Genomic DNA, 20771 nt, shown 5'->3' with positions numbered 1-20771 from the left:
TTTGAGTTTTAGTTTTAATAAATACTTTTGTTACATCTGAAAATGGGTCATCCACCTCCTTGTCCTCTCCCAGATTCCTGAGTGAATGAACTGACACAGAACTCAAGAAACACAGAGACTTTAAAGGCAGTGGGACAATTAAAAGCAGGTGTGCAACAAGACACAGGTGAAACATATGAGGGGCAATCAACAGGAGGGAAACACAAGGGGAACTGAACCAAACAGGGAACAACAAAGTGAACATGGAACACAAGGAAAACACAAGAATAACTGAGATTAACACCAGTTCATTGAACTGAGTCAGGAAGAATATTGCATATAGTGTTGTAAATTGTAGAGATAATGCTGCGTTCCAGGCAACCTGTAACTTGTGTTTTTCCCACCTGTAGCTCCTGCACTGGAACAGCAGTCAAACTTGTAACTTCCCACCCGTGAACTCTTACCAGATTGATATACTCTGAGTTAGGACTTGTGATGTCACATCACTGCCTTGCCAATATGGCATTGTAAGGTATTGCTCTAGCATTATTCATCTTCTGATAATTTGCAAATAATTTGCAGCTGCTATGGTGGTGGCTAGTTTTTAGTGCAGTAATCAACACAAAATACATTTCAGTATAACAACAAATACCATAAAGTATATAGTATAAGCTTCTTCTTGTTTCTCTTAACTGAGCAAGGTGCGGCTCCATTGGTGATTGAAGTGGTTAAGAATTATGCTTATAATTACTGCCATGTTGGTTACCAGACATACACCAGACTTCCTTGCGCTCAAACCAAAGTCAGAATTTGCATGGAACTCTTTCAGGTCCGAACTTGGAGATTTCAAGTGGGAAATTCCCAAGTTGAGGGTTGTATGGAACGCAGCAGAAGACCCTTTTTGGGATGGAGACTCTAGCTGTGTTTCCATTACACCTAGAATTGCGCAAAATGTAAAAATCACAATAAAAGAATGGTAATGGAAACGCCACATTTTCGAAAAACCTTTCAAATTTCGATAAAACGTCTTTGCACTCTCATGAGGTGATTTTTCAGAAGTTTCAATATTGAAGTTTTTCGCAACGATGTCACGTTGTCATAACAACGCACCTCCCTCACCTCCTTGTACATGTCCACTGCCACACAAACGGACTCTGACAGGACTGTGAGCAGGCCAGAGAGCAGCTGGAGGGAGGGGCAGAGGTCAGTGTGTGTGAATAAGCGTATGTGAGCTGGAGATGATGATCTTCATTCAGTGTTTTGTTCCTGCCTGTTTTGAGTGAGTGTGATCGTGGCCAAAAGTTTGAGCATTAAATAAAAACACTTATGTTCAAGAATTAGCATCATCATGAGTGCAGCGTCCGGACGGACATTATGTTTGACTTTACTCCAGTTGTGCGCATTTCTGGTCGTAATGGTAAAACCGGCAGGGCAACATTGTTCTTTATCGAAACTTCAGAAATATCACTTTTATTTTGCAAAAAAGTGTAATGGAAACATAGCTAATGACAGAATATCATGAATTCTATTTGCTACAATGTCAGGTTGTAAGGCCTGATGTTTTTCCCACAAAGCGAGGAGAAGGAGGTGAGGACAATGTGCTGGTTCTCAGGTGTGAGCTAAGAAGTGATGACATGGACCTGTCCTTCCATCCATCGTTATTGGGAACGTAAGATCTATTTCCAATACGACAGGTGAGCTAGCTGTGCTAACCCAGCAACAGAAGAAATACCAGAGGGCAGAGTAGCATCATGCTATTCACAGACATGGCTAACAGAGCTAACACCAGACACCAACGCCACATTGGAAGAACTTTACTTGCTGCGAGCAGACAGGATCCAGGAGACAGAGACTGAACAGACTGCTGAAGAAGCTCAGTCCTGGACCCTGTGGAGGTGGAGACTGGCTGACTGGACAATGATGGACAAGCTGTCAGCATCTATCTTCTTATGGAGCTTTTTTACACTTTCTATACACTTTCTTACTTTTGTTTTCTTGATTGCTGCTGTGACTTCAATTTTGTTGTACTTGTTACAATGACAATAAAGATCTATTCTATTCTACATCATCATCTAGCCGGGACCCCAACTGGCACATTGACATGGATGCTGTGCTGAAATGTTCATTAATATGCACTTTCCTTTTACATAAATAAATAAATAAATAAATAGCCAAGCATTCAGATTATGAATACAATCAGAACTCCATAGACCAATTTGAAGCCTTAATAAATTTTATTTCAGGTAAAACAACATTAAACAACATTTACAGAAGGACATTACATCTTCCATAATAACATTACATACAGGTTGTAACAAATAATGCAACAGCTATTCTACTGTATACTATATTGTTTCACTTGATGAAGTGGCTGATGACACTTCTGTTTTTCCAAACCACTGGTGAAAATGACATATTTTCAGTGCAGCATACAAAAAGAAACAGAAAAGGCTGGAGAAGCTTTGTTGAAAAACACAGATTCATTGTTCAGCACAGCGAGGATGCACCTTGGATCCAACCTATATGTTCATTCTACGAATACCACATCATAAAGCATGACAAAAATAGATGCCTTATATTTAATATCATCATATTTGTCTATTCATATACGACCTCTCTCTCAGCATGAAGGGGACATTTGAAACCCTGTATACAAACATAGTGGAAGCATCGCCGTTCACTTCACAGAAGGTTTGTCCTCACACCACCTCCTCCTTATTCATATTGTTTTTATTTTCCTGTCACAGTGCTAAACGTGCATTTCCACCTATCTTTCTTTCACTGGACGTAATTCGAAAGATATGAAGAACATTCAAGTTTGAACAGAGTGCCTTCAGGAGCTCTGCCCACGAGGAACTCAAAAATATATGATACACACAAGTCCGCAGGCTGAAAAAGCTCCACAAAAGTTAAAGTGTTAAAGGGGGAAACTGAGCCATGTGTGCCACACCAAAAGTGTGCACCAGAAGAAACATCCCAAAAATAATTATTCAGCTGCTAATACTGCCTGCAATCCCTTAAAGCCACATGAGGCTGGGCAATCTTAGCACAGCTCGATGGTATTAACCCTCTTCTGTCACGCTGCTTTACTGGCATTACCCACCCCCTCTCCTCCCCTTTTCTCTGCCGCACAATCACAGCCCGGGGATGACACTGGAAAGCCGCAAGATAACTTCAAGTACAGCTTTTTCTTTTTTCACAAGCACTCCTCAATCTGTGGTGACGAGTCAAAATAAGGGCCAATATTTACATTTGTTAGGGCTGCTTTGCTTTTTGGTTTGTTGGGCAAAGCGAGGTTATATATAAATATTTATAAATTTGTCATTAAGGGCAAAGCAAGTGCATAAAGTGACCACACAGGCTGGAATGTAGGGCAAACAGATTTGACTTTTAAAGTGCTTTTTAAACAGGGTAGAGTCGAGCCTATGACTATTTATTTTAGCTCAGAGCCACGTCTGTCCTTGGTTTAAGAAGCTGGAGAGGTTCACAGTCATGGTGGAAAGTCAAAGCGCTTAAAGACTCCTTCTCTTCCCCCTTTAAGGATAGATTTAGACGTTTTCAAGTCGGACTCATGTGGATGTTTAAGAGCTGTTGGTTGCAGTAATCATCTTTCCTCACAGTTATGTGAGGTAATGTGACTGTCAAGTGACTACACCGTAAAAGTGAAAGTGACAAAGTCAAATCTTCAGACCAAATCAGATTATTTCCACCTCAGTTTGACAAATGTATTCTTCTCACCTCATCAAACAAACATGCTAACAGTATGACCCAGTCACCTTTTTGACTGCCGTACCAAAACACCGTCCCAGTGAAGTGTTTTTATGTTTGTTTGAACAGATGAGAATAAAATGACTAATCTGTGACAAGTCAACTTTTCAGCCTGTCCCATTGCTTTGTTTTTAGCTGCTGTCTCTTTAAGGGCTCCCTGCTCAACAAGCCACCTTTGCTTTGATTGGACAGCTGCCTGGAAGCCTGATAGGGCGAAGCTATGAGCAGACCTTGGTGTTTTAGGTCTACATCTCCAGTGTGTCATGAGCCAGTTAGGCTTCAGGGATTTCTACAACGTATGAATATGTAGAGGTTTCAGAATCTGCTCACGTTAAGTATTAACATCCAGCTTTTTACTTTATATCCATGTTTTAAAAACTGGGGAACACATAAAAATGCCTTGGGCCATCTACACAAATCGTTTTACGACTTTTAAATCCAATCCGAATTTTACCCCTTAGCCCTTGGTTTGGCGCATGCAGGTCTAGTGAAGAGGCGTCCCACAGCCGCTGAAACAAAGACAAACTGAGACCTCCGTTGAAACCAAGGGGTATGACAAATTTCCCATGGTTTGGATATTCTTATCAGATATCCAACCCTTTACTACACCACGTAGATATTAGCCATGTTTTAAATTTCTGGTTGTATTTTGAAATTGCTCATTTTAACGATCTAGCTAATGCTGCTATAGCTACAGCTACAGCTAATAGTAGTTATACTGATGTTGGACCATGGTGACACACTCACAGCAAACAGACTTCACTATAATGAACTGCACTCCATAAATGATTAGACAGACAAGCTGCATTAGCTACATAAGCTATGATAAGCTAACGTTACAGTATTCAAAAGCTGAATATTAGCTTTCCATAGCTTAGCTGTCTCATCACTCATGTAATGCAGTAGATTGTAGTGAAGTCTGTTTGTTGTGAGTTTGTCGCCTTAATCTGACATGAGTTTATCGTCACTTTGTAAAAATGTGTTTGGTTTGGAAGTAACTAAACAGTCGCTCTGCCTACAACGGCCAGCAAGTGTCTAGGGGTGATAACGTAAAATGGGATTTAAATGGCGTCTTGTTTCTTAGAGATGTGTTCTCACCCCTTCCTCCTAGACTGTTGTTTTGGGGACCAAGAGGAAGCGGTAGATAATGGGGTAAGACAAAGAGGAACAGAAAGAGTGAAAATTGGGACTGGCCCTGACTTCTTCTGCACAGTCAAGTTAGACCGTCTTTTCAGCGTTTTCTGGCGTGTAGTTTCTCATTAGAGACGTATCTGATGCATTTACTTTTTTACAATAATATAAAATAAATGAGCATGCAGTCATGAGGACTCATTTCATGTTGTATCCATGACAATCACTGACACGTTCAGCTGAAGGTTGCCAGTTAGCATGGTGATTCTTCGCTCCAAAACACTAGTTGCTCTCGAAACTGTTTTGATCCTGTCAGAACTTTGGCAGACCTTTGGTCCACTGCGAGGTATTGCTTTTGACAACTGGCTGAAGACTCAATTTTATTATTGAAATTAGACAGAACATGGCTTAAAAGATAGAAATAAAAAGGTCTCGGAATAATGCCAAGTGGTCTCCTAGATGAATCAAATCTCATCCAGGCCAGGCTATCAACCAAAGTGTCTTCAGGAGATCTGTGTGTACCCTCACGCTGACTCTGATTGACCTTCAGAAGCGCAGAGAAGCTTTTTACAGTGTAGTCACTCAGGGTATCTCATTATTGCTGTTTTTTTACGAGAGGTGTGTTTTAAGTTAGTGATGAAAGACTAAATCTACCCATGAATGTGAGACTCCAAGCATAGAGCAGCCAGTGTGGGGCATAGAGGGACTGCAGGTGTGTACTGTACTGAAGCTGACAGGATGTGTGGCAGGCAAGACATCTAGATTATAAATGTGAGTGTGTAAGTGTGTGTATGTGCTCCAATCCACTGCTCTCAATCGTCTGTGACATCTTTCTTCAGCTAATCAACAGTACGGGGCCATCATCGTGGTCTCAGTCACTTTCAGGCTGAGATCAAACAGGAAGAAATTTGATAGTACTTCACAATCATCACTATACTCCTAATCTGTAATATTTAAATATTTCCACACAAAACACCAAAAGAAAGACCGAGAACTGTAGAAACATCTTTGCAGATGATAATAACCATGTTATTCAGCTGTTTTTTTTCTCACTGTGTCGAAAACTTTGCTTCAGAACTTGTCGGATGTTGAAGGGCACACGTGTTGGTGGTAGAGGGACTGATCACACCCAATGACCATCTATGGTAGACAAACTACACACACACACACACACACACACACACACACACACACACACACACACACACACACACACACACACACACACACACACACACACATACACACACACACACACACACCACAATGCACTCCATACTTCATCAGCCAGCTCCAGATCCAAATTGACTGGTATTATTCATAGAAAGCATCTGTCTCTGAGAGAAAATATTCTATAAAGTTAAAGTGAAAGAGAGGATTGTCATGGGCCAGATCACTATTTGTACATTAGCTCGTATGCATGGATGGAAGCACCAATGCTTAGCTATTGCCAATATTTAACACACCCACACACACAGATACACCTGTTAACAGCTGTTGGTAAAGTATTGCATCCAAAGTCTCACACACACTGTTGGTGCTGTCCCTGTTTGACTTTCGTGTGCACAATCAACATCTTGAGCAGAGGTCGTCCATGCCAGAAAGGCTTTTAGATCCTGACTCAGGCAGGTTTGTTAAATCATGGAGTTCCAACTGAGAAACTGGATATTAATCAAAATTTCCTTTTTTTATTGCAAACAGAGTTTTAATTTTGCAGTTTTGACCATCAGTCGTTCTTACATGTAATTCTGTAGTCTGAAACTATTTGCATCATGCCTTTTACTCAGGATGTAAATTCCGGTTTATTAACTTCAAAACATCAATGGCTCTAAGCAAGGGGTAACATCTGGTTTAGAAAAATGAAGCCTATGCAGAAGTGCTAAAAGTTGTTGTTCATCAGGTATCTCCATAAAGCTGGATGCAGAATTAAGAATCAAGTTTTTCTCCCACTCCTAAGCGAATAGTGAGTCTGTTTGGTGAAGTACGGGTAACTTCAGCCAAGAAATGATGATGGGGTCGGTTGGATTGTACAGTGTGACAATGGAAAATCGTGAACTTTGGTTGTGAGTGGCAGATATTTATTCATAGGGTGAGTTGGAATTCACCTACATTTATAAAGTCACTGGATGTACACCGAGCGGCAACCTCCAGTCTAAGAACATGAGACAATGCTGAAGAGCTAAAATCTGCTGTTTCTCGAGTGTCTGCTTGAGGCTGGTTCTGGGAGTAACAAAAGTCACAAAAACACCAAGCCAAAAAAGGCATTTTCACAGCAGAAATAAACACGTTTACAGCCTGGTTTAAAAAAACGTCTCCTGTTTGAGTCGCTAAATTTACATATGCTCACTGTATGGTGGGTAATTTTTTTACTTACCATGGTTTAGAGGGTATTAAGATCACAAGCTCACCCAATCAGAGGCACAGCTCAACTCACGTCACTGACGGCTGCCCTATACCTGTACTCCAAGCCCCCATCACTTCCAACATGGTGTACCCCCAGCTTCAGCCTCATACTGGCCTCTCCTGTCAGCTTGTCTATTAACTGTGAGGAGCTGGAAACTCCATTTCACTGCTTCAGACTGTAATTGCTCCGTCTCAGCAGTGATATTTGGGGAATGATGGTCAAAACTACAAAAACAAAGCCCTGAAAAACACCTTTCCCTCTATAAAAAACAAATGAGAGGTATTAACCCTCATAACTCCTGTTTACAACATCAACTCCTGTTTAGATTAACTGAACGGACATGCACTCAGATACGTCGGCCGCAAAACATTGAATAATCTGGATAATACCATTGTTATGACCAGTAACACAAATTCAGCCACAAGTACCTTAAATCAAACAAGTTTCACCTTCAATATAAATCAGCTGTTCTATGATGTCAGTGAACCTCCAACATGGCCGCCAGAGGGTGAGCCACCAAGCCTGAAAGCCCTCGGTTAGTTACTGTTACAGTTCATTACTGTTGTCTGTGGAGTCAGGAAAAATGGGCGAACCATCTTCAAAGGTTTTGTTTCTGTTTGTTACATTATTTTCTGTGTGTTTGTTCAGCAGGCATGTCTCCTGAAAGCATCGCATTAATTCTGTGTGATGGCGAGAGCGGTGTAGACGTGAGAAGATGAAGCAATATTAAAAGTGTCCATTATATAGTTTCTAGATGAGTATATCATACATACAAATATACATTCTTAAATAGGAGGCTAGTTACAAACACAAAACACAATATGTACCAATAGTAAAGTCCTTTGTTTATACTGTGACAATGATATATGAGTTATTGGAACCTTATAAAAAGTAAACAAAATTAGCAAATGATAGCCTGAAATCTTAGGTACCGTTCATAATGCACACATGCATTCATATCTATGTTCACTGCTCCCACGCGTTTCCATGCACACATCACACACTCACACACACGGGCACGCACACACTCGTCCACGCTCACACCTATTGTGAAGGTAATAAATAAAGAGAACTGGGGCTCTTTCATTCGTCTGGATCCTCCATCTCAGCATCTTTGTCTTCATCTTGTTTTTGAACAACAGCCACCTGCAAGACAGAAAAAGAGACACCACACACCCTGTTAGAAACACAGTCCAGGAAGTTAATGCTGTGAAAAAAACACATGTAAAGAGAATGGCCCTATATTTTGTGGCAGAGGCAGCAGCTTTTTATTTAACTCTTAGGTTGTGTTCATTGCTAAGGTGAATAAAAATCATATGCACGAGTGAACTAAATGTGAAGTCAAAGTAAAGAGTGGACTCAGGTTATTGTCTGGGTGCTGGGTGATGCAAACTGGACATCATGAGTTGCACAAAGTTATTCAAATGCTGCAAGTTATACACCAAACGAAGTGAATTCCAGATGCATCTGATGCTCTGCTGATTGCTTCAGTTAAGAAAAACTAAATTAGACAATATAAAAGGTATGAAAGCTACCGATGTATTAAAGCAGAGATTTAATACCAAAAAAGACAAAACACTGTACAATAAAAATGTTTTTTTGTTCAACAATTTCTACATATATCTCATTGCACCTGAGGTTATTGCCCTTATTTTTCACAGTATATGATTGCATTGTTTTTATTTTTTTATGCAGTACACTTGTATTACACTCGAAGCGGCTTATTAAGTCTGTAAGTTGTGGGATAAAGTACTTCCTATCTTAGGGACCGTCTACATGACAACGGTTTTATGGTGAAACGCAAAAGTTTTGTTGCGTTTCAGCCTCGCGTTCACATGGAAATGGCATTTCAGCCAACCTGAAACGCAAACTTTTGAAAACAGCCTGCAGAGTGGGCTTTGTCTGCAATGCTACCGTTTTCAGTGGGAATGCTGACGTCACACTCTTCTTTGCGCGAGCACATACAAAAGTCCAACAGTACCATTATTACTATTGTCAGGAACTATCGTGTTGTGTTTGTGCTGCTCAGTCTGCTGAATCTGATGACTGTCTTTATACAAAATGAGCATCTGTTGCTCTACTTCTGCTCTCAGCATTCACCAATACACCACATGATCGGTCCAACTCTACTTTGGTGGAATACTCCCAAAAGCTGCTTCTGGACAAGACATTCATAGCACCATCTGCAGGCCTGGCATGCCAACTACAGCATTTCCAGTCCCTCTGCGTTTCTGTGTAAATGCAGATTTTTTTTCACTGTGTTTTAGCGTTTTCAGGTGAAACATTGTTGTGTACTGTGCTACAAGTCTCACAGCAGCATGGAAAAAGCTGTTGTGGTAGCGGGCCTTGTGGGTGGAGATGCTCATAAAGATGCTCATTTTTTTTTTTTTTTTATGTCTCTTTTTAAACTTGTTTTTTACTCTTCTTTAAATGCACTTTTACTGATACCCTATGTAAGGTGACCTTGAGTGCTATGAAAGGCGCCCTGAAATAAAATGTATTATTATCTATTATTATTATTATAAATATCAATCCTGACACTCGTGAACAAATGTCACCAGTGTTCCCTTTATTACAACACCAGAATGGTTCAAACAGACCATGTAGATGCACATATTCTGTTTTCAATATGGGTATGTCATTTTACTATCAGAGACCCGAAAAGAGGCCAGGGCTTAAAGGGTTAAACTAAACAATCTAAGCTGACTTTTCCCCTGAATAAGTCAAAATATACTGGAATCACGTACATTATCCGGGATGAATGTAATATGATTCTAGTAGATTATTTCCAAAAAATTAAAGGGGATATATCATGCTTGTTTCTCCTTTTCACTACGCCAGACTAGGATGCCTGTAAAGCATTTCTGCCCTCAGTACAAGTCATTTAGTTCCTTCATTGTCCCACAATAGCGTTCTCAATATCCTCAGTTTAGGCCATTCTGAAGATCTCGTTGAAACGCTCCGTTTGGAGAATGACCTCCAATAACCTCGCAACGTCACAGCCCTTTGTGCTCTGATTGGTCAGTTCTATCAAAAGGGTGGAGGGGGTAGTGCCAGGGGGCGGTTTTTGCAGCATGGCAATATTTATAAAATCGCCACATTGAATGGGGCAGACAGAGCGAGTTTGCTGTTTGCCAAAACTTCACCGTAAGGCATTGATAGCACTAATAAAATGGCAGAGTGTAGGATACGTCCTTTTGTATTGGACCCCGAGTCAGACCCGGATGGTTCTGCAGCTCAGGAGGAAGAAAATTCACCTGGACACAGATCATCTCAGGACGCTTCAGTGTGGTGAGTCAAAGCGGTACTGTAACATGTATAGTTTATAAGTGGAAATATAGGCAGACTTCACCAATAAACTATTTCTATAACAGGGCTCCATCCTGCTCCTTCACTTTTCTCTGTCTGTTTTATCCATCATGCTGAAAGTGTAGTCTAAAGATCGCCTCTACCGTCAGTTCATCACTATGTTATTACCGCAGCATTATTGTGGTCCAGGTTCACAGTGCATCTCAGAACAAGCATGCAAATATCACAGTCTCACAAGTATTACAACGTCTGCTAAAACTACAGTGTTTTAACTGCTAATTCACCATGTAAAGCCAAGCTGTTCAGCAGAGCAGAGTCCCTGCATCCAGCACTCAGTCAGTTGGCTCTTGGTGGGTGTATCCCTCAGTGGCGGTTGTGTGACAAACTAACATCACAGAGGAGGAGCTGCTTTATCAGATTACTTCAATAAAAAGAAAGGATCCTCGTGTCGTCACGAAGGTCAAAATCTCGTGGCCAAATGGCAATGACCCATTTTCAGAGGCATCAAATCTCGTTCTAGGATATCAGAAAAAATACAATAACTCATTTTTTGAAAATTCAGGGGGTGTAAGGTCTTGTTTTCAAATTTATTCAATTATATGTAAGTATTAAATCAGGGATCAGCATGATATGTCCCCTTTAAACAAATAATAATCAGGGGAGAAATTCTTATTTCTTATGTTGTGTTCACACCAAACATAAATGGCGCATACACACAGACATGCAAATGTTTTATGTTTACGTGCTTAAGCTGCCTGATTGGCTCGAGTCCCTAAAGGGGAGGGGAGTCCATCAGGTCTTCAGAAAACATCACGACTACTTTACAAAGTGAAGCCAGCGGTGCCAACAGGAGCAGTGCTAACTGGCTAATACAACCGACAGCTGGACTCAGCTGATGAGCAAAGGTTTTCACAATATACCTGATACTCTGACCTCCTCACTCACTTTCCTTAAAGTGAGCTCCTTTTATATTCCCCATTAAATAGAGAAGATTGACAAAATCATGCCCAATATTTAAAAGTTTCTACTGTTTCATCCAAATTGACACAAACCAATTACATTCTGTCGACTTCCAACCTGATTAAAAAATTCAGTTCTCTAAAAAAAGCAAACGCTCCACATGGACTGAAGACTCTTATTTTAGTAACAGCTCTTATTTTAGCTATTTAGTGCTAAATACATCCGTGGTTTCATCTCACAGGCGAGCTTTCAATCACCTGTTTGAGTCCAGTGTCAGCGCTCAGTAGAAAGCAGCCTTATTAAAAACCATTTCACAACTCTGGGAAATATCTAAGGGTCAACCATGGAGGGAGCAAGGAAGAACAGATAGGAGATGAAAACAAAGAAGGACTAAAGGGGGTGAGGAGGAGGAGGAAGTGGAAGATGACCAAGAGGGAGTAGGGGATGAAGAGGAGGAGAAGGAGGGAGTAAAAGATGAAAGGGAAGGACTGGAGGATGCTGAGCTGGAGAGAGTAGAGGATTGGGAGGTGGAGAGCGTACAAGAGAAGTAGGAGGAGAGGATGAAGAGGAAGAGGGAACAGGGGAACAAGAGGAGGAGAGAGCAGAGAAAGAGGAGGAGGAGTAAAGGATGAAGAAGAGGAGGGAGCTGTGGATTGATAAATAATTCATAGCCTCATAGGTCCCTCTCTACCCGGCTTCCCTCCTCTGTCTCAGATTCTCTCAGTTTCTCTGTTTCTTCACGTCGTCCGCCCAGCCTTTGGTAGTCAGCTCCCTGTGGAAGCTGCTTCTCTACACCAGGAATCTCAAACACTGGATGAGTTTATCTGCCGCTGGAGAATCTGCTCACCAGGCCAGGGGCCTCATTTAGAAAGCCTGTGTACGCACAAAACGGGGCCTGGAAGTGGCGTACGCCTTTTCCCATGCACAGTTTGTGATCAATAAAAACCAACCTGACGGTAAAACGTGTGCAGTGGTCAGCCTCAACCTTTCATGTAATATAGGCTGTAAGAACAGCATCATTAGCCACAGTTAAAGAAAAGACAAAAATCTGCAATCCCTCCTAAAATCATGCTCTAGTCCTACCAGTATAAGATGATCTGAGAGCCTATTTCCACCAGTGAAATCTACCAAAAGCTGCTTCTGGACAAGACAGTTTGGATGAAACATTGTTGTGTTAACGGGGCCTCAAAGAGACAGCAGCTAAAACAAGGCTAAGGCTTTTTTAACCTGTTAATCGTGTAAAAATATTATGGGAGCATCAGAGGGACAAAATTAAAACTAAAAAAAACCTTGATAATCCCTCTTAAAGGTTTGTTGACTTAACCATATGCACTGAAAGATGAGTGTGACTGGTGCAAACAACATGAACTTGACTTGATCCCAGAGGAAACTCTTCAGTGAGTGAGATCAGTCAGCTGCTCTCTGAGCCTCCTCACTTTGGTTTGGTTTGGTTTGGTCCTCCTGGCTTTTACATTCAGGGCTCGTTCAAGGTGATCAAACCTTGGCTTTGGTTTAAGATCAGAGGAGTTATGATGGTCACAACACCTCCTGTAGAAATGAGTGTGACAGAGGTATAGTTTTTCCCTCCCCTCACATTTACTGACGGTAACAGAAGAGGATAAGAAATGAAATCTGAAAACAATCATCCAAGAGGACTGACAAACCAACCAAGAGCATGACGTGAGGAACAGCAAAGGCTCATCTTTCAAGGTCAAAGGCACAAGTGTGTGTTTGTATGTGTGTGTGTGTGAGAGAGAGAGAGAAAGAAAGTGAAGAAACACTAACAATGTAAATGAATGAATGTCGTCACTCATCTCCTCTCTGTCACACACTCAGTCAGCAGACAGAGCTTTTATTGTTTTAAAGAGATCTGATGAACCAAGAACAGATGTAGGCTTCCGGCTCAAGATCAAAGAGCAGAGTGAGTGTGTGTGTGTGTGTGTGTGTGTGTGTGTGTGTGTGTGTGTGTGTGTGTGTGTGTGTCAGGGGTTCCACTTTGGAAGCAGATGGAGCTGGTGGGTGGGTTTTGTAGGGAGGATTTAGCAGGCGTGGCCAGCTGCTAGCTGTCCTTTAATAGCGACGGTCTCACCCTCCCCCCAAAATTGAAATCCTTAAATTGCTCAGTGTTTGGACGGATGGATGGACGCACAACAATTGGAGGGGTAAAGAATGGAGGAAGGGAAAATGAAAATGAGAAAAAGAAACAGAAAGCTTGGCTTGTTTTCATTCTTTAAACGGAGATGACAGTTTAGGAAACGAGAATTATAAAATTCAATTTCTTCTTCCTCCTCACTGAAAAACAAACTCCACTTTGATTTATGCTTTTGAATCTTTTTTTCCAATTAAATGTAGTTTGGCCTCCATCTTTAAAGGCACTGATTCACTGAAGAGCTAAAACTGATCAAATCTGCGGCTTCCACCTTAAGATCAGAGAGGCTCAATGGGAGCTTGACGTTACCTGGGATAGTATAAAGCTTGAGAGCCATCTACACCCAGTCCACCTGGGAGTTACTTCTGCCTCCTACAACAACACACCAACTCAAAGTGGGGGCTCACCTGGGCACACTACAGACCTCTGAATTGGCCTTGTGCTTGTTCTGCTGCAGAATATGTCTGCCCAGCTTGGAGCAGGTCGTGACATGCAAAGGAACCAGACCCCATCCTCAATGAGACCTGCAGGATGGTGACCGGGTGTAACAAGACAACCCTTGGTCACTGTCTCTACGCCCTCTCTGGAATCGCTCCCCTGGTATTCACAGAGCAATCACCACACAAACTGAGCCCAAAAAGCTGAAGAGAACCAACATCAACTTCATGAGCACTCTGCACCACCAAAGTCCTGGAAACCACTCCCCCTGCTGCCAGGACCACTGGGCGCCAGAGGTGATGGAACAGTTGGCATGGCATTGGAGAGGGAGGCATCACTCCCTGATGAATGCCTCACTACTGGCCATGACCAACCTTGGGCTGTCTGGAAAACCCTGAACCACCTGCGTGCTGGAGAGGGGTGGTGGAAGGCGTCCATGAAGAAGTGGAAGCTGGCATCATGAGCTGAGGCCAGGCTTCACAGTGTACTGGAGAAGACCAGGCCGCACTCGCCTGTACCTGCCACTGGAAGGACGTGACATGAAGATGGCCAAACAGTCCGACACGATGAAGAAAGATATGTTTTTATATAATCATGTGTTTCAGAAATAATAATAATACCACATCTAGAAAGAGACAGGAACAAGCTGAAGCATTTTATATTTCTGCATTGAGCCGACACTGTAGCCTACACCAAAGTTGGAGTCAGAGCCTTCTGGGAGTTGCCAAACACTAACAAGGGGGTTGCAAAATATGTTTCAAAATTAAAATCATTTAACAATGCCATATCATATTAATTATTATAAAACTATAAATAAAATAGGGATTTTACTTTATATCAAAGCATATGTACAGAAAATGTTTGATGTGTTTTCCTTGTTTCATTGTTGAAGACCCCTGAGGTGACTAAACCAGGATAACAGCACTGAGTACACGAACAAAGACTAACTTTTAACCAGTCAGATAAATTAAGGCATTTTTTAGCATCCTGCAGAAATAAGATGGCTGTGTATTAGCTGCTACCTGCTGGACACAGCCACTCAGCCGGACAGCAACAGAATGGATCCAGTGTGAGTTGACACATTGACTTGTGCAGAAACCTGCCGTGATGGACAGGAGATGGGCTAGAGATGCAACTGGTGTATTTCAGCCGTAAGTATCAAAACAATGGAGACTATAAGCCCTGTGATGAGTCCACTGAGTGTTACCATGTTCAGGACACTAAAACTCTGACCTCAGGAGTATAAATCAGGCTCAAGGCCGGCCACCCCCGTTCTCTGTCAGACATCAATGTGTTCTGGTTACTTTTTGGAGTTACAGCCACAGTAGTTGTTTTTTTTTATTATTGTCAAACATTGTCCTGAGCTATGAAACAAGAAGTATTCATGACAGTTTTCAGCCTGAGGCAGGATACTTTTAGATTTACTACTCAGTTCTACCACCACAGACAGTTTCAGACAAAAACAGTCATGTTTTCTACTGTCTTTGGCATTTTCTGTGCAACACACTGCTCCGAACAGCTCCTGCATGAGAAGGCTTTCCTAAGACAGACCTCTGAGTGTTGACCTGCTGACTTGGTGGGTCTTGGTCGTATGAGCTGAAACTGAATCTGTAAGTTGGAGCCAAACATTGATGTTTTCTGCCAGGACTATTTCTATAATTCAATAAAACAGTCCTGGTGAAAGCTCCAAACCCCTGGGACTTGTGCCCACATTTGAAGCTCTGCTTATCGCCCTTCACCTGCCCAAACTCCTCTGAGCACAAGTTTGCAACCAAGTGTTCCCGTGTCCCAGGTCCCCCTGACTCTAGCTTCATCAAAGAACCGTCACTACCAGGGAGCAGCATTGGTGGAAACACTAATAAGCCCCAGATGTGTGTGTGGGCCCTGCAGACGTACGTTATGTGGACTTTAGTCACCTGAACATTGTCAGGTCAGTGGTATGTGTTAGCATTAAGAGAGTTCAGGCCTTTGCTGCACAGTCCCACATCATTTTTCAAACATGTTCACTGAATCAGACTGACATGCCCGTACGCCCTCCCCCCAGAACCCGCCCTGCCCCTGAGACCCGGGGTCACAACATCTGACCCCTCCCCCTGCAGGGAGGTCTCGCTGCGTCTGATCCTGTTTAATGAACTGAGTCAGGCTGCCCCGAAATGTCACTCTCTGAACACCCTGAGCTGGGAAGGTGCTGATGGTTTAATAAGCTGCTTTATTGAGGTTCATTATGTGTGTGTGTGTGTGTGTGTGTGTGTGTGTGTGTGTGTGTGTGTGTGTGTGTGTGTGTGTGTGTGTGTGTGTGTGTGTGTGTGTGTGTGTGTGTGTGCAGGCTTTAAACTGGGACATGTATGTGAACATGTATTTTTCACAGCGCTCTCTCCAGAACTCGACTGTACTTTAAGTTTCCAGTGAATGTCAGAGGAATGCAGCGCTGAGGCCAAGTCTGTGTTGAGCTGCCACATTTACAACAAACACTCCACTGTCTCCAGTGCTCCAGTTAAACATCTCAGATGACTCTGCAGTCTGCTCCACATGCAGTGACACACAAATACACAGAGTTTTCCGCAGCTTGCTGGCTGTTTAGACGGCCTACATTAATCAGAACGACTCTCAAAGTGTTTGTTTAGTAGAAACCTGTTAAATCCCCGGCTACTAAGGTTCATTTTATGGGGGCAGGACGGTGTTTGCTCTGGTTTAACAGGTAATCCAGTCTGTATTAACTTTTTAAAGCTACATAAGTAACCTAAAGACCTGAGGTTTAAAGGGATATTTAGGTATTTTTAAACAGGGAACATATTTTTTACATGTTTTGGTGCTTGAATCTGGTAGTGAAGTAATCTAGTCCAGGCAGCTGTAAAGAAGGAAAAGTTATTCCTGCAGGGAAATGCACCTGACCAAAAGGTGCAATTACAGTTCTTATATCTGCCACTGACAGAGTCAGATGGATTTTTCACACGCTGTGTTCACACTGCAGTTAAAAGTGACCTGACTCCAGTTTTTTTTTAAATCAGATGTGATTAGGGATGGGTACCAAACTAAGTACTTTTATAGGTACCGACCGAATTCCGTCAAAAGTACCAGTACTGATTCACGTAAAACCAAAAGGTACCACATTTAGGTACCTAAATGCATCTTTATGACTGTGAGGGAGTGGAAGAGGGGGTGCTTTTCCATGCTGGACATGAAAACAGCATTGAAGGTTATATATTGTAGAATAAATATATTAAATTGAAAAATGAAATATTTTATTATTTAAAAAAATAGTATTTTTTACGACATAAACACAAAAAAGTACCGAAAAGTGGTACCGTTGAGTACCGGGACCGATTGCTAGGTATCAGGCATCAGTACTGAATAGTTTCAAATGTGAAAGGTACCCATCCCTAGATGTGATCCATATCTGCTTTGTTTCTGACAGTCTGAACAGCACATGTCACATTAAATCTTACATTTTTGAATCAGACTTAGGTCACTTACAAATGTGGTACTAAGTGAGGCACATGTGGTAATTTTTTGAAGGCGACACGGAACAAACAGGTCACATTTAATGTGACTTTGACGCCATTCTGGAGAGACACATGGCACAGTTCTGCGCCGCAGAAAAGTAACAGAGATGGGAGTCAGGCTCAATCAACACAAACATGGAGGAAAGCAGTGATGGAGTTAGCCAGTGGAGGGACACTGAAGCCTTAGACCTAATTAGTAACCTGAGTGTTGTGACTGAGCTGAGGAGGGGATTAGGGGAGTGACACAGTGTGCACGAGTGAGGTGAGTGAGAGGAGCACATGGAGAGAAGAGAAAGTAAAACTTAAGTAGTCGGTCATGTTTCTTGTTGTGGAGCGCCGGGAGGAAAACAGGCGGTGATCATACAGGCAGCAAAACCAGCCCAAATAAGCTACACTTTAGAAAACAAGCCCTAAAAATTGGAAGCCATGTTCGTTTCCGTTGAAAAATATAATGTGAACAACCAAAAAAAATATCAAATTCAGCAATAAGACCAGCAGTGTCATTGTAGCATGAGTGTCTGAAAAAACATTGTAGAAAGTATTCTTTTAGAGATAACGATCAGATCTGCTGGATTATGATCAGGAATCACATACACAGTTGTGAGACCATTTCAGGATTATTGATCACATTTTTAGGTGATGCTGATGGAGTTCAGTGATCTATGATGAGAAAATAAACTGTTGCACGAACCAAAACCTGCCACAGTGAATCCAACACTTCCACCTTGTTGTAACCTTACCCTGCAAACATACCCTGAGCTCACTCATGTTATCTGAGAAGTGTTGGCTCGTCAGTGTTCATGTTGCACCAAGTTTCATCAGACACCTATGACTGACTGAGAGAGTGAGGTTTTTTAAAAAAAATCATAATAATATACTGCAGGATGAGCTGTTTATCATTCTCACCCTTTTTTTTACCAAATGGGTCATCTGAGATCTACTAAAAATAAAAAAATGGAGACCTCTACCGTTGATTTCCCTTGGTTAAAAGTATTGCTATGAAGATACTGAGAGAAATTTCTGATGAGCTGCACCTTAAGGGCCCCCACTACATGAACAGAGGCTCTGTCCATTGACCCCTGCTTTGCTGCTCTTGCTGGGAAAGTTGTTTTAGCTTCATGCTCAGGGCTTACGGCCCTGACACGCCACCTCTGAACGGCTCCCTGCTTTGGAAGCTGAGCGGGTAACAAGAGTGACACGGCTGATGTGAGCTGCCTTTGCAGTTTTTTTATAAATTAAATGTCTTCTCAAACGTGCATTCTTATCTGTGCATGGCTGATAAGACATGTGTCCATGGAATAATGCTGGTCCAGATCCTCCTGCTTGGAAAATGAACACTCAGCCTCACAGCTTGCAGACCTGCCAGCTCTCTGCTCTAATACAAACACGCTCCTCTTTGTTTTTCTTGCCTCAGTTGTCTGGGCCAGACTAAGTGAATATGAGTCTTTAGAACATGCATAAACACAATCCTGCACACACACACACACTGCACATATTTTGGATTTTGTACCGCAGACAGCCTCCACCAGGCTGCACACTCATGTGTTTCCTATTATCCGTGTCCTGGCAGCGTGCTCTTTCTGTTCACTTTCTCCACAATCAGCCGTCCAACAAAAAGCAGCACACGCACAAGAAGACCACAAACTCCTGCATTTACAACATACAAACATACTAACTCAGGAGTCCTGCTTCTGCTCACACTGGCTTCACACTTTCTCAACCCACTGACGCTGGGATCTTGTAGTGCAGGTGCAAGTTATTATGCACACATTCCTGCATGCATGGAGGTCACAGGGTTTATAAAACAGCTCGTCTGCACTGATGTATGCAGCTCTCTGCATCAGTGATCCTGTAGTTCCCATGAACACAGTCATGATACTCCAGCAGATGACTAACGAGGCTCTTTGAGGAGTGGAGCTATGCTCAGAGGGTGTTTGAAGGATGTAAACGGCTCCATACAGAAGCAGTCCGTTCTGTAGTTCAAACTTTTTCATAAGCAACAAATTGATATCAAATATATTTCAAGGCCTTTTGCCTTCTTTTTAATGTAGTTTTTGGGGGTTTATATGTGCTGTTATTCATACAGGACAGAGCAGTTGTTAGAGGAGGAAAAAGGGGGCAAGGGAGTGACAGTACACAGTTTAATATGTAGACATCATCTCTGTGATGTCATCCATCTGTTTCTGGTGGAGAGTTTTGAAGCAAGTCATTGTTGAAAATGCTGGACTTAAAGGGCAACTCTGTTGTTTTGACACCTGGACCTTATTTATAGGTGTGTGCATGCTCATATACTCACTCAGACAAACATTGTGCAGCTCATCTGCAAAATTGCTCATTTCGAGCCAGCTCTTCGTCTCTCTCCCTCTGCATCCTTCTTTCATCGAGCTCTTCGTCCGTGTACTCAGGCTCAAACCGGCAAGGACAACCGTCAAACTCGAAGTCATAGTCTGACTCTTCGACATCAGAAAAATATTCTGCCATGTTGCTCAGTGATGTCGGCAAAAAGTAAATCAGCTGTACCTTTGTGTCGCACGGCTATGACGTCATCTAAAGTTTGTTTACCAGGTCAGCTCTGGGTCAGCTGACCCACCTGAAGACGGTAGATGAGCTGACTTTATGATAACACTGGCGATGGATGAAAAAATATCGCCCAAATAAGCGATTTTGCAGAGATTATGTCCTGCGCTGAAGCTCCCTTGCCGTGGCCCCCGCTAAGTGCAGCTAAAATCAGTTGGATCTAAATAACTTCTGAAGGACTCCGAGCTGCACGATGTTTGTCTGAGTGAGTATATGAGCATGCACACACCTATAAATAAGGTCCAGGTGTCAAAAAAACGGAGTTGCCCTATAAGAGGCAGGCTTTGAGTCTCCTCTCAAAAAACTACAGGGTACTTCTGGAACCAGTCTCCTGTGGGAACCAGAGGAACTGCAGCTTTTAGCTACCAGGGAGTTACATGCACCACAGGTTGGACTTGAACCTGGGTCTGTTTTCGAATATCTGGTGAGATCAATGAAAAATGAGGATCCTCCCACACTCTGTGATCTGCAAAGGATACCTGAAGTGCTGGTTGGGCAACTATCTTTCTAGTCAACTTGTCATATATTGCTACTGAATACCTCTTATTTCACA

At 42.2% G+C, this 20771-nt stretch overlaps 1 protein-coding gene across 4 annotated transcripts in view; it reads right to left on the bottom strand.

Moving 5' to 3' along the window:
- Positions 1–2903: 2903 nt before the first annotated feature.
- cdk14 (cyclin dependent kinase 14) overlaps positions 2904–20771 on the bottom strand; it is a 300539-nt gene continuing 282671 nt past the window's right edge. For all 4 annotated transcript variants that reach the window (XM_074682607.1, XM_074682608.1, XM_074682609.1 and 1 more), the window contains one exon: positions 2904–8428. The gene's annotated coding sequence lies outside the window, so the exon portion shown is untranslated. The remainder of the gene's footprint in view (positions 8429–20771) is intronic.

The sequence above is a fragment of the Halichoeres trimaculatus genome, unplaced genomic scaffold (genome assembly GCF_033239565.1).
Source record: "Halichoeres trimaculatus isolate MK-OKI-2021-1 unplaced genomic scaffold, fHalTri1.1 fHalTri1_scaffold_12, whole genome shotgun sequence".
Lineage (NCBI taxonomy): Eukaryota > Metazoa > Chordata > Actinopteri > Labriformes > Labridae > Halichoeres > Halichoeres trimaculatus.
The sequence above is the reverse complement of the archived record's forward strand: the minus strand, read 5'-3'. Positions and strand labels throughout refer to the sequence as shown.